We start from the raw sequence: 14,691 nt of genomic DNA, 5'->3' as shown, positions 1-14,691 counted from the left end.
TAATTACTTAAGGAAAGGTTTAGGGCTCTCTACAAACACGCCCTAAACCTCTTGTGTGGATGAGTCATTGAATGAAATCACAAGTTTAAATTGCCTTCTCTCGTCTCTCCCAAATGCCTCCTCATTCTCTGTCTCTCCCCTCTTTCTCTCTTCTCTCTTTCCCTTCCTCATTGTAATTTATATAGATGAGCGTGATATTGATTTATATAAATTAATATGCTCACAGTGAACTGAATTTTGTTTTGCAGTGAATTAATGAGTGTTTATTCATAATATCCCCTTTTCTACCAGCAAACACATATAGCTTTCAAAGTATTGAATTTATTTATTTGTAATCAGACGTATTTATATAACATGCACGCTCCCTATTATGCTTATATGATTTTTAAGGATGAGAGTGAATATGTTAAAGATATTGTTGGGAAAGTTTGTGATATATTGGACAAAAAAGATTTGTTTGCGGCGGAGCACCCAGTAGGAGTAGATAACCAGGTGCAAAAAGTTATCACAATGCTGAAAAACCATCCGTCTGAAGATGTTGTCATGGTAAGGATATGGGGAAAGGGTGGTGTAGGCAAAACAACTATTGCCAAAGCCATTTATAATCAAGTTGGTCACAATTTTGAAAGTAAAAGCTACCTTTCAATCATCAGAGAAGTTTGGGGTCAAGAAGAATGGAAAGTGCGCTTATAGAACCAACTCCTTTCAGAAATATGCAAAACAACACAAATGAAGATAAATAGCATTGAATCAGGAATAATCACATTGAGTGATAGGCTTTGTCATAAAAAGACACTGGTTGTACTTGATGATGTGGATGAGTTGCCCCAACTAAATGCATTAGCTGGAAGTCATGACTGGTTTGGTCAGGGAAGTAGAATAATTATTACGACTAGAAATAAACGTCTACTCCTTCAAATGGGCTCTCTTGTTTATGTAATGAAGAATTTGGGTGATACAGAGTCTAATAAGCTTTTTTGTTGGCATGCATTCAAAGAAAAAAGTCCTCTAAAATATTTCACTGAACTTTCAAGAAAAATAGTTACATACTCTAGGGGACTTCCATTAGCTCTCAGAGTCACTACAAAAAAATTGACTTTCAGCGGTGACAAAAGTCGCCGCCGAAAGTTTTTTGCGGCGACAAGTCGCCGCTGAAAAGTCGTTGCCGTAGCAGCTGTGGCTGAAAACTTTCAGTGGCGACTAAAAAGGTCGCCGCTAAAAGATACTTTCAGCGGCAACTTTTAGAAGTTTCGGCGGCGACAAACACTTTCAGCGGCGACATTTGTCGCCGCAGGAAACACTTTTGGCAACGACACTCTTGTCGCCGCTGAAAGTGTTTTCTGCGGTGACTTTTTTGTCGCCGCTGAAAGTAAGGCCTAAGAAGAATTGGCTTTACCGATGCCACGTCATCACCGCTGGTGCCACGTCATCATCTCCGGCAGCCATGTCATCACCTTTGACCTCCACGTCATCGCCATCAGCGGCCACATAATCACTAGCCACCTCCACGTCATTGCCACATCACTCCTCCTCGCCACATCATCGTCTAAATATTTTCACCTTAAATGTGTCTTCTTCCAGGTTCGAACTCGTGACCGCCTCCTTTCGTGTCCAACCTTCTTGCCGCTGAGTCAGATTGAATTTGTTTATTAATATTGTAAAATAAAATATATATATATATATATTATTATATTATACTTTCAGTGGCGACAAAAAAAGTCACCGCTGAAAGTCCACTTTCGGCGGCGACACTTTTGTCGCCGCTGAAAGTCCACTTTCGGCGGCGACACTTTTGTCGCCGCGGAAAGTCTTAGTTTCAGCAGCGAACTTTCAGCGGCGACTAAAAAAGTCGCCGCTAAAAGTCCACTTTCGGCGGCGACAAAAAAAGCCGCCGCTAAAGGTCCACTTTCGGCGGCGACACTTTTGTCGCCGCTGAAGGTCCACTTTCGGCGGCGACAAAAAAAGTCGCCGCTGAAGGTCCACTTTCGGCGGCGACAAAAAAAGTCGCCGCTGAAGGTCCACTTTCGGCGGCGACAAAAAAAGTCGCCGCTGAAGGTCCACTTTCGGCGGCGACAAAAAAAGTCACCGCTGAAGGTCCACTTTTGGCGGCGACAAAGAAAGTCTTGGTTTTAATAACAAACTTTTAGCGGCGACAAAAAAAGTCGCCGCTGAAGGTCCACTTTCAACAGTGACACTTTTGTTGCCGCTAGAAGTCTTGGTTTCAATAGCGAACTTTCAGCGGCGACATTTTTGTCGCCGCTGAAAGTCTTAGTTTCAGCGGCGACTTTTTTAGTCGCCGCCTAAAGTCTGTTTTTTTGTAGTGAGTCCTTGGCTCCTATTTATTTGCTATTAACGACTTGGAGGAGTGGAAGAAAGTAGTGAAGAAACTTGAAGAAATTCCCAATGATGAGATACACAAGAAGCTAAAAATAAGCTTTGACAATTTAAATGGTCTGGAGAAAGATATATTCCTTGATATATGTTTCTTCTTTATTGGGATGGACAAAAAATGAAGTGACACTAATATTAGATGGCTGTAAATTTTTTCCTGACACTGGTGGAATGAAAACCCTTGAGGAGCGAGGTCTTTTAACCATTGATGAGAAGAACAAGCTTCGCATGCATAATTTGCTGCGGGACATGAGAAGAGAAATAATTCATGAACAATCTCAAGCGCTTGGGAAGAGAAGTAGATTATGGCTTAATGAGCATGCACGAGCTGTATTATTAAATCACAAGCTCTATAAGCTTGATCATGACACTTGCGTTTCTATTTTGCTCTATAAGGGCTATAATAAGCTCTCTAATGTTCACACTTTACTTTCAATATGCCTTGATTCTTGTAGGGAACAGAGGCTATTCAAGGACTATCTTTGACGTTAAAAAGTGAAACAATGCATTTTCAAACAGAAGCATTCAAGATGATGATGACACTCAGATTACTTCGGCTTGACAATGTACAACTTAGAGGAAACTGCAAACACATCAGTAAAGATCTCAAATGGCTTTGTTGGCATCATTCCCCCGTAAAATACATTCCTAGCAACTTTTATCAAGATGATTTAGTTGTTATTGACTTAAAGCACAGCAGCCTCAAACAAGTATGGAAAGAACCACGGGTATGTAAATTAATTGCTAGTTTGTTGGCTTCTTGAGATAAATAAAAAAAAAATGAACAATGAAAAAATTGCCAAACTTCTATATGACATAAAGCCTAGTTTCTCTGAAAAATTACCAAATGCTTCGAACTTGTAGCATTACGGTAAATAGTTTTTGTGATATATCTCTTGTCCTAATTTTTTTTATTTCTTAGTTTTTTGCTGGTATATGGCTCAAAAGCTGAGTTAATTTGGTGGTATCAGCTTCAAAGTTTATGTATATGGAATAAAAGTGGGATTAGGGACGTGTAATTCATTGGATTTTATATTTTGCAGCCTTCTTGATAGATCTTTATTTTAGATTTTTTTTTCATAGCGTCTGAATGAATAATCTTCCCTGTCTACTGTTGAAAAATAAAGCTGCTAGATTTTCTTTAATTCTCATTGCTTTACATGTCTTGCTATAGATACAGACAGATATTACACCATTGTATTGAATTATATGTGTTATCTTAGCTTTTCCGGATTAATCTGATAATCTGTTTTTCCCTTCAAGAGTTAATTTTCTTTCTTCTTTTTTTTCCGTGACTTCAAGAGTTAATTTTCAATTGATTGAAAATAATGTTGTCACTTAGAATTTTTGGTTTAGATGAAGGATTTTACATACAATCGTTTCCACATGTTCATCTAATTCCCCTTTGAAATTAAATGTTTTCATTGTAGTCATTGGAAAGTTTGAAAATCCTCAATCTCAGCAACTCTCCTTACTTAGTGCAAACTCCCGATTTTTCAAAACTGCCAAACCTTAATTGAAGAGCTGATCCTGAAAGGCTGTCCAAGTTTGTCCGAGATACACCATTCTATTGTGTTTCTTCATAAACTTCTTCTACTAGATCTGGACGACTGCATTGGGCTTGATAATCTCCCAAGAAGCATTTATAGATCAAAATACTTAAAAACTCTCATTCTTTCTGGCTGTAAGAATATTAAAAAGCTTGAGGAGGGCATAGAGTAAATGGAATCTTTGACAACTCTAGTTGCTCCTACATTAAAACAAGTGCCGTTTTCTTTAGTTAGATTAAAAAGTATTTTATATCTGTCTATTTGCGGACATGAAGGATTGTCACGTCATATGATTCCTTCTCTCTATCGGTCTTGGATATGCCCAACAAATAATCCACTAGCTCATATTCCAACGCAAGCGGGCAGGCCACCATCAATTCTGTAGAATATGCTAAATAGTTTCCGTGGTCGTTCTTCAACAATTTCTAATAATGAACCAAAGCAACAAAGTCTTCTGTTGGAAGATGGGTCGGAGATTCCTGACTCATTGTGTGCTACTAGTTGCATGGACATCTCAAGGCTTGAAAGCTCTTTGGGATGTCTTTTAATTGGAATTGGAAAGAATTCTCAAGTCTTTCATGCACTTTCAAAGAGCATTTCACAAGTTCTCTCTTTCTAGATTTCTTCTTTTTAATTTTCATTTTTTTTAAAAAAAATATTTCTACATGTACATTATATAGTTAAATTAGAAGTTGTGTTTCTTTTATTGTGCAGAGGTTGAATCTGAAAAAGTATAGTGATGTTATCTCCCCGGCTGCAATTATCCCTATTGGCTAACTTTAAGGGTGAAGGAGATTCTGTAAAATTTAAAGTGCCTTCAGTTAATGGTCATGATCATTTAAAAGGGATGACTATTTGTTGTGTATATAACCCCTTAGGTGATTTGGATAAGAAGACATGTGAATCTTATATAATCAGCTTAATGATAATAAATTATACCAAGAGAACCACTTTGGCATATATTGAAGACAAACTAAATTTGTTGGAAGAAGCAGAAAGGAAGGAAATAATATCAAATCTTGAATGTGATGACCAAGTGGAGGTGAAAGCAATTTTTGGGAATGGATTCGCTGTGGAGAAAACAGCAGTCAACTTGATATATAATGAGTCATTTGATGAAGAGATATAGCGATCATCATCAAAAGCTACACATTTAAGTGGCACCAAGCACAAATGTGAGGAGGAGGAGCATTTGAAATTTGGAAACTTGCTTCCGTTTTTGGCTGCAACACTTTTTATGGTTTTTCTTTTCCGGTCACGGCACTTTTCATAAAGTTAATATTTCATTTCAGATCAGGTATGCATATGGTTGTACATAGAGCATTATATTCTCCCATTTGTGGCGTGATTTTCCTTTATGTACTTCTTCCTTTTTCTTCTACTGGTCACTATTTGAATAAAAAATGAAAATAAAATTGTGGCAAGAATATAAAATAACCAAACACATTAATGAAACTTTAGACTAAATTGAGAAAAGGTTTAGTATGATTCTCTTTGGTGTACTTAATAAAAAATTAATTAAATCAAGTAATTTTATTTCTTTGACTTGTTATTAATGGTTGTTAATAATGTATTTATCACATATACATGAGGTTTGTACATTAGACCAAACAAATACATTAAGTTTCTTGGTTAGACTCATCTCATGTTTATACATGTCCTTAATTTACCATCCAACAGTGAGATATGGGACTTCCATATATCTAATAATGATTATCTTTTCTAGCTTATAACTGTAATTTATCGATCAGCATATTCCGTATAGCTATATATAAACAGGGAATCACATTCTCTATTTATTTTCTAATACAATACTCCCTGTGCTATTATATAAGTTACAAATGATTAAATTACGTAATTTAGGAAGTTAGTTAAAATTGGTTAATAACAAACAAATACATAAATATGTATGTTCATGCATTGTTTGCACTGCTGCCGGACATCTTCTTTACACTACGGTGGTCAGTTCCTCAAGAAGAAGGACCAGAAGCCACTCTTGGAAGCTGTTCCCAAAATCAAAGAAGGTTCTGTAACTCCCTTCTCTACCTTTCCCCCTTTTTTTAATAATGAAATATAATTGATGTTTTATAATTCTCTCTCTTCTCTCCATTATTAGTGGATGTGCAAAGTTTTATAGATTTTAAATTTTTTTAAAAATATTTTTGGGTTTGTTTTTCAGATCTTTCACAAGAGTCATCGAGCTCATCACTAGTTATTACTTTATGCCTGATGTAAAATATTACTTCCCTATGTACTTATTTTGACATAAAAATATATATAATCATATGAAAAATTAATTTGTCAAATCCAACTTATTAAAAGTTTTCGCTTTTCCTCCTCTCCATTTTTCTGGCACCAAACAGATTCTCAAAAATAGTCTCTCTCATTCTTTCATTCATTCTTTGTTTGTTTGGCTTTTTTTGGCCTTGGAAAAACGACATACAAGGACGGCAATGAAGGACTGCTAAATGCGTAAAAATATGGCTAGTGTTTATAATTTTTATTTTCATCTGTTTAAATTTATCATGGCAGTGTTTTTACGGAAGGAAGCAATTTTGCTTTCAACTTTACGACCGCTCCAACGTCACAACGGTGTGTTAGTGAACTTTAGCCTAAAAATTGTGGTTTGGGATCACGCTGGAGTGAATGAGAAACTTAGAGCTCGTTTGGTTCCATTGCATACAAGTTATGAATGCAATGTAATGCAGTGCAATCTATAATGCATGCAACTTAATTACCATGTTTTTGTTTGGTATGATATCAAAAGGATGAGAAATGACATTAATTTTTTAATTAATTTAAATATAAATAATTGTGAAAAGACAAAAATGTCATTAAAGGAAACTTCCTCCCCTCCGCCTCCTCTATCCTATTGCCGATGAATTAGAGTTGCAGCGACGACACAAATCACAAAATTAGGCAAAAATCAAAATTCAGGAAAATGAAATCAATAAATTGATGTCTTAGTGACGTGAAACCAATTACTGTTGTTTAATGCATAATTATTAAAATCGATAAGCAGCAATGGATGGAACTCAAGATCTAGATCTTGAATACATGCACTATAAAGGGCAAAATTGATATTTTGTCTTTTCATATGGATTATAAAGGGCAAAATTGACATTTTATAATGGACTACAGGTCTGTAATGAGTATTTATAGGAAGATCCCTATAAATAGATATTACTAAAAAATGTGTAATATTTTTTATCAGTATAATCTTCTTTACCATTAACAAGACCAACCAAACACGTCATTTATGGTAACGTAATAAGAATTACCATTCCATATCAATGGGATTGAAACAAACAGTACCTAAAAATTGTTGCTTTTCGGCCTCATCATAGAAAGAGAAACATAAAGATAAAATACTCTAAAATAAATAAAGAGAGAGAGAAGGCTATCTAAGTGGTCCCACTTAGTCCAATAATTTAATGTTTATAAAAACCTTTTATGAAGAAAAGCATTAACTAATGAAAATCAATTCTGAGAGTTCACTCTAAGCCCAAAAGTTTGCAAAAATAAAATTATATCAACAAACATTTCGACAAAAATCACATTAAATATATTTAATTAGTGTTTTTTCAGTACTTAAAATTTTTTAATAACAACTTTATATTTTAAATATATTTTTATTTTTATTATTCAATGCATTTGCCATTGCCAGATTCTCCACCAATCACTTGTAATCATCAAATCCAGTGAGACCGTCGATGACCTCAAAAGCAGATAGTAAGAAAGTTTGAAATTGTCAGGCAAACGAAATCGATGAAAAGCTTCCACCATTGAAGCTCTTCGGATCTCGGTGGCTAAGCTGGCTGTGACGTCTCCTCCAAGAACAACTTCGAGGAACTTAGAAATCTATCCGTCTCAAGCTCATCGTGCTCCAGTTGCAGAGGACGAGTCGACGGTGAATCTGGTTACAGAAGATCTATCAAGCTTGATTTTCAGACTTCGAGGTGTCGCAAAACGGAGAAGGGTAGAGTCTAAGAGGTGAAGGATACGACGGGGTGGGCTTCAATTAGGGAGGTTGCTGTCACCACGGTTCGCTTGGGCACTCATCGGCGAATATGAAGATTGAAGACCCATAGTCGTTGTCACCTTTCCTATTCTCTGATCTTGTGTCCTGGGACGACGATAGACGTCAAGGCTGCTTGTGAAATGTGGGGGCTAGGGTTGAAGGGTAGCTGAAAAACTGAAAATGGCAGAAATGTCAAAAACCTGAATTCAATTTTGGGTTTTTTTGTTGGAATTGAACTCCACATGGAATCATGATATCTCATACTAAATGGACTAAAATATGAATTCCGCCCTCAATTACTCCTCCGACCTTAATTATAAGACCCAATTGACTTATTTGAGGAGATTAAGGAAGTAAGTTAAGTTGGTTATTTATAATAAATAAGTGTTGTCATTCCTAAAATATTCTTGTTAATTAAGTATATTGGCTAAAACTATTATTATTAGAAGGATTATTTTGAAAAAAATGCATAAATATAAGAGACAAAATGGATTGAAGTCTTATAATTAGAACCAAATAAAAAGTCAAATGGGATCTTATAATAAAGACCGGAGGAGTACATTTCCACAGTCCACAATTTCATCATGCCAAACGGACCAATACTCCAATAATTTATTTACCCAAAGTACATCAGGTGGGATTTGGTTTCATTCTTGCCCATTTGCCCGAATGAGAAACTTCAGAATATTTGCTTTTAATCTTAGAATTTTATGATGTTTTACTATTTAATTCATAGAGCTAAATTGATAGTTAATAGAGTCTTAACTTATTTACTTTGTTCCTCTTCAAATGATATAGAATTTGCCTATTGAATTTATTCCTTTACGAGTTTTTTTCCGTTAGTCATTCATTTCTCTGGTTTCTCCCTCCTTTTTTCCCGCTTAATATCCCTCCCTCCTTTATTCTCCCTTTTCTTCTTTTTAGTGATGCTTATTCTTCCTCCTCCGTGTGAGCACATCAGATATGCTTTATGTGATGCTGTGTATATATTAATTTTATATAAAACTAACTTGGCTACCTTTTTGGGATCAGCAAATTAGCTAATTTGGTGTTATATTTAAAGTTGAAGAAAGTATAAATACTTTGTATATGGTTCATTTAGCTGAAGAAGTTTGGGGAGTTTAATCCTTGATAATTCAGTGGAGGGACAAATAATATTCCTTAATAATTTAAATAGGATCAAGTCAATAATGCCGCATAAAATGACAACTGATGGAAAGGAGATTGGATGAAAGTGACTAATATTAAAATAGTAAAAAAAAACTTACTTTTAATTAAATAACTTATCTGCACTTTCTCTTTGCTCCAAACTCCACGGCTTTTAAAAACAAAAAATGCTTGAGCACTTCACAAATTAAATTTAAAGCAAAAGCCACAAAGCCCGACCTTCTGTATATGTTAAAAGGCATAAAAGCATCAATGAGAAGTTCACTAAAACAGCCAACGATGAGGGTCGGAGGAGACGGCAGAGGAATCCGATTGCATATTTTATCATGCATAACTGACTTGGAAGACACATTTGCAACTTTTAATTGGCGTTATATATGTAATATTTTTTGTCATGTAGAATAATTATTTGGTGATTAAAAATAAGTTATATGTAATGAGCATTAAATTATTGAATCTGAAAAGATTATGGACTACATTATAAAGGAATCAAAAGTAGTCCAGGAGAATTGAATTACAAATGAGTTAAAACTTAAATAATTAAAATATTAATTTTCATTAAAAAATTTTATTTTGGTTTTATTTATCAAAAAGTAATATATTGTTTTATATATTTATTAAAAAAATTTCTTCCATACCCCATGTCTATTTAATTTGCAAATCAAAACTGATTTTAGTGCTTATTGCAGTGGTCATTACTATAATGACACATTTAAAATTTTTAATTAATAATGTTTAAACAATTTTTTTTAAAAAAACTGAAAGTTAAAAAAAATTAAACTATTAAAATTATTAAAAATATAAAAATAAAATTATATTAAATTCCAACCATATATTTTTAATTTAGATAGTCCGTGTTTGATATTCGTCACCAAACTGAACCCTTGGCGAGTGCTTCCTGACTGATACAAAAGCAAAAGGCTGGCGTCGTGATAAAAGGAAAGTTCTCTTGATAAAGCCTCTGATCCAAAGCCCAAAAGGGGAACAAGAAGAATGTGGAGGCAGCAGATTGATTGGGAGAGAGAAGTGAGGAAAGCAATGTCTATAGTACTCCTAATTATAAGACCCAATTGACTTATTTGAGGAGATTAAGGAAGTAAGTTAAGTTGGCTATTTATAATAAATAAGTGTTGTCATTCCTAAAATATCCTTGCTAATTAAGTATATTGGCTAAAACTATCATTATTAGAAGGATTATCTTGGAAAAAAATGCATAAATATAAGAGACAAAATGGATTGGGTCTTATAATTAGGACCAAATAAAAAGTCAAATTGGGTCTTATAATAAGGACCGGAGGAGTATTTTGATAAAAATACCAGAGCGGACGTGTCCATCCGGAATCCCTGGAAGGATTGATTGATTGAGAGAAAGGAACGAGGGGAGGTGGCCAGGTGGGACCACGAGAGAGACCTCATCGTACGTTCGCACATGGGTTGTTGCTTGCTTTTGCCCCGTCATAATTCAGTGATCCGAGTATTTTCTTTATTGCGAAAATTCCCAAAGAAAAACCTGAAATTGTTTTTTTTTATTTAGCAACATGATACTTTAAAATAGTAGGAAAGAAAGTAAATCAAAATTAAAATTTTAAAATCCAAGTAAAATGATAAAAGTGCACCTGTATTAATCCCATTAAAAAAGATATTATTAATTTCAAATTAAGATTTATACTTTCATAATCAAAACTTGTTATACTCAAATGACTTGTTGTCACTTTCAAATAATAGACATGTTATTTCGCATGTTATATATTAGAAAAAAAAGAACGTGTTATTAATCTTAAATTGAGACTTGTTATTTTACAATAGGGACTTATTATTCTAGATGAATTATTATTCACAATGAGACATTTTTGTCATTTTTCTTGAATTGTAGTAATTTCAGGGTTCTTTTTAAGGAATTTTCCCAACCTTTTATTTTTAATTTTTTTTGGTAGAAAGCAGGTGGTATCGCTGATAGCTAGAGATTAATCCTTCTGATGCATGGAGATCACCGAAATGGGTTTTGCCTCACCTAACAAAGCTTTTTCCATGCACACGGTTTGGTTCGAACCTAAGATGTCATATTTAAAGGACCCAGCTATCTATCAACTGTGACAGGCTTTATTGGTTCCCGATCTTTTAATTAAATAACTTATCTAGTTCATATAATTTTTGGTTCTTTAAGTTTGTACTCATTTTGGTTTTGGGCTATCAAATCTCAAACCATAGATTTTGGCCAATCAATGGGCAAAATAATTCAAATTTTTATCAAATTATAGGAATTAATCTTTTGAAGAATTAAAAATCTATAATATAAAATTTAAAGGACTAAAATTAAAATAAAGACAAATTTAAAAAATTAAAATTTATATTAACCCCAACTTATCTCTACTTTCTCGTGTTTCTAGCTTTACTTTTAGAAATAAAATGCTTCAACACTTTGTTTTTTTTTTTAGCAAAAAATGCTTCAACACTTTGAAAAGTGAATTTGTTGATTGAAGCAATCCACAAAGCTTCATCTATGAGTATTTATATTGGCTTTTTAAAAATAATTTTATGGTATCTAAAATAAGCATATAAAAAAATTTTATTTAGAGGTCATACTCCTATTTATCAGACCAAAATTTGCAATCCTTATCCAAATGCATATAGGTATTTTTAAATTTACCATATAAATATTTGTAAATTTTTACATAAATATTTATTTTTTATTATTAATAATTAAAATGTATATGTACATTTGTAAATTAATTGATAAACACAATTTGAAAATGTTGCGACCAAGCATCCACTGCAAATGATGAATCAACACTTTCCTTTTTCAGAAATTTTCAGTGTACTAAGCAGTTATTATTTCTTGAAAAAAAACAGAAAAATATAGTTAAATAATAAAATTCTAAAATGGTCATCTAAATAAGTAAAATTTAGGCTATTAGATTAAGATTTGTAAATTTACTGAAATGATTATATTGTCTTTTTATTTTTTTTAAAAAAGATACGAGGGTATTTCAGTAATTGAATAAGTAAAATCTTTTATAATAAAGTTTATTATGTTGAGAATTCAGATTAATTTAATAATTTTCAGAAAACTTTTTATTTAATCCTCTTACTTGAACCTTAATGCAGTTTTATTCTAAATTAAAAGCCGTGTTTTTTTTTTCCTCCCCCAATACCCACTCCTGCGGGATCGTTCACATTTCACATGGTCATTTCTCCTTTCCCCACGAAAGGGCGTCAAGTCAATGGTATTTAGCACGGGCTTCCCGGTTCTTTTGCCCGTCTAAGGGGGTGTTTAAGAATTATGAAAAATGCTTTTTAAAATTGCAAATCAAGAATTATTATAAAAAATTGTTATTCTTTTTCAAGTAGACCCAATTGTCGTTAGAATGTAGTAAATAAGGGTGATTTAAAATTTTAAAATCTAGGATTTTTTTTTTTGGGATTTCCCATGACATTAACCCCTCAACCAATAAATAATTATGTGTCCCATCAAATTTTCTCAATTCAGTTATTACTAAGCGTCAAGTTTTGTGATATGCCTTTCTTTCTTTCTTTCTTTCTTTCTTACACACACACACTCAACTTTTATTTATTTATAAACACTTCCATTTCAGAGCAATTTCCTTTATTTACAATGTTCGAATTTTCAATTTTATTTACGGGATTTTAAGTTTCCTACCACTCAATCAACCCAACTCATGAATAAATTGCTACTGCATATTTTATTTATATTTATATGTTTAACTTATTTGGTAATCTATTAGTATGTACCACTATAGTACTAAAAGTAAGTAACCTCTGGGGAAGGAGGAGGAGTTTTAGTCCTGTAAGCCACTTGTATTATATTTAACATTTATTTTCTAATTATATTTTTACTTATTTTTTTAAAAAAAAGAGAGAAAGAAAAGATATGTAGGAAAATGATTTGTAATTGAAGATTAAGGAAATCTTTTTTAATAAGAATAAAATTAAAAAATTATATTAATTTAATATATTTCTTTATGTGTAAAAATATGTTACGAATAACTTAGTTATTGAAGTGTGGAATTGCGGAGATGTGTTTATACGTATTAATAATTAATCTGTTGCTGCACGCGCGATTTCCTCAAAATTGTGTGACCTCACATTTTGACAAACTAGGGAGGACCCAAATAAAGTGATTAAGAATGCACCAAATCAAGTAATTGTATTTGTATTAAGGCGAATAAAGAAAAGGAAAACTTAAAAAAAAAATTCATTTACCTTTTATGATAACTTCTATTTGTCCTTATCAATAAAAAATTGTAAGGAGAAATTTAGATTTAATTCATTCCTTCTTTTTCATTATTCCCTCAGTCCAAAAACGCCACAGGTCTTTTGTTTGAACTTAGAAGTTTAGTACTAACTCCAGTCTTTAATATGAGATTTTATTTAACTTTTATATTAGTCATAAATATAAAACTCCTAATCTATTTTGTCTCTCATATTTATACATTTTTTCCTTAAAGAAATCCTTCTAATAATAATAGTTTTATTTAATACATTTGATTAGTAAGGATATTTTACAAAAGACAACACCTATTCATTATAAATAACCAACTTAATTTATTTCTTTAATCTCTTCAAATTAGTCAGTTAACTCTTATAATTAGGACCGAAGGTAGTATCATTTATTCACTATTTTGCAGGGAATTTGGGCCCGGTTGCTATAAGAAATTGATTTGAAAGGAAATGAATGGAAGGAAATTTAAAAAAATAAAAAAAAGGGGGAAGAGAAAAATTCTAACCTAAGACATGTTTGGTAGACACTGCCACAGTAAAATGGAAAATAGTTTGATCGAAAATAATGTATTTGGTAAGATGGAAATGATATTAAGGTTGGCAGCAAAAACATCCAAATGCCTGTATTGCCCTTATTGAGTATTTATTGATTAAATTCATATTTGAATTTTAAAATTCAATAATTAATACAATAATTCAAAAAAGGAATAAAAATACATTATAATTTAAATAAATAAATATAAATATCCAATGTGAATATAAAAGTTATTGTACTCGTTCGATCCTAAATATAAAACCCTTATACTATATTTAAGACCGGAGGAATATATTTTCACTAAAAAAATACTATAAATCTTAAAAAATTGCGTTTGTTAAGTTAACATATCAAATCTTTTGACCAAAAAAAAGTTAACATATCAAATCTATTTTATTTCGAAATTGATGGCCTTATATGACGACAATCATTAACAATAACGATAACAAAAACTACATCAGGTATGAGTTGGTTTCGATATTGCCCATTTGCCCGAATTAGAAACTTCAGAATATTTGCTTTTAATCTTAGAATTTTATAATGTTTTACTATTTAATTTGTAAAGCGAAATTGATAGTTACAAATAGCGCCTTAACATATTTACTTTGTACCTCTTCAAATGATATAGAATTTGCCTATTGAATTTATTCCTTTACGAGTCTTTTTCCCGCTAGCCATTCATTTCTCTGGTTTCTCCCTCCTTTTTCCCCCCTTGATATCTCTCCTTACTTTCTAGTCTCTTTATTCTCCCTTTTTTAATTTTTAGTGATGCTTAATTGCTTATTCTC

The sequence above is a fragment of the Neltuma alba genome, unplaced genomic scaffold (assembly GCF_004799145.2).
Source record: "Neltuma alba isolate B1F8T4 unplaced genomic scaffold, ASM479914v2 tig00012036_pilon, whole genome shotgun sequence".
NCBI lineage: Eukaryota > Viridiplantae > Streptophyta > Magnoliopsida > Fabales > Fabaceae > Neltuma > Neltuma alba.
The sequence above is the reverse complement of the archived record's forward strand: the minus strand, read 5'-3'. Positions refer to the sequence as shown.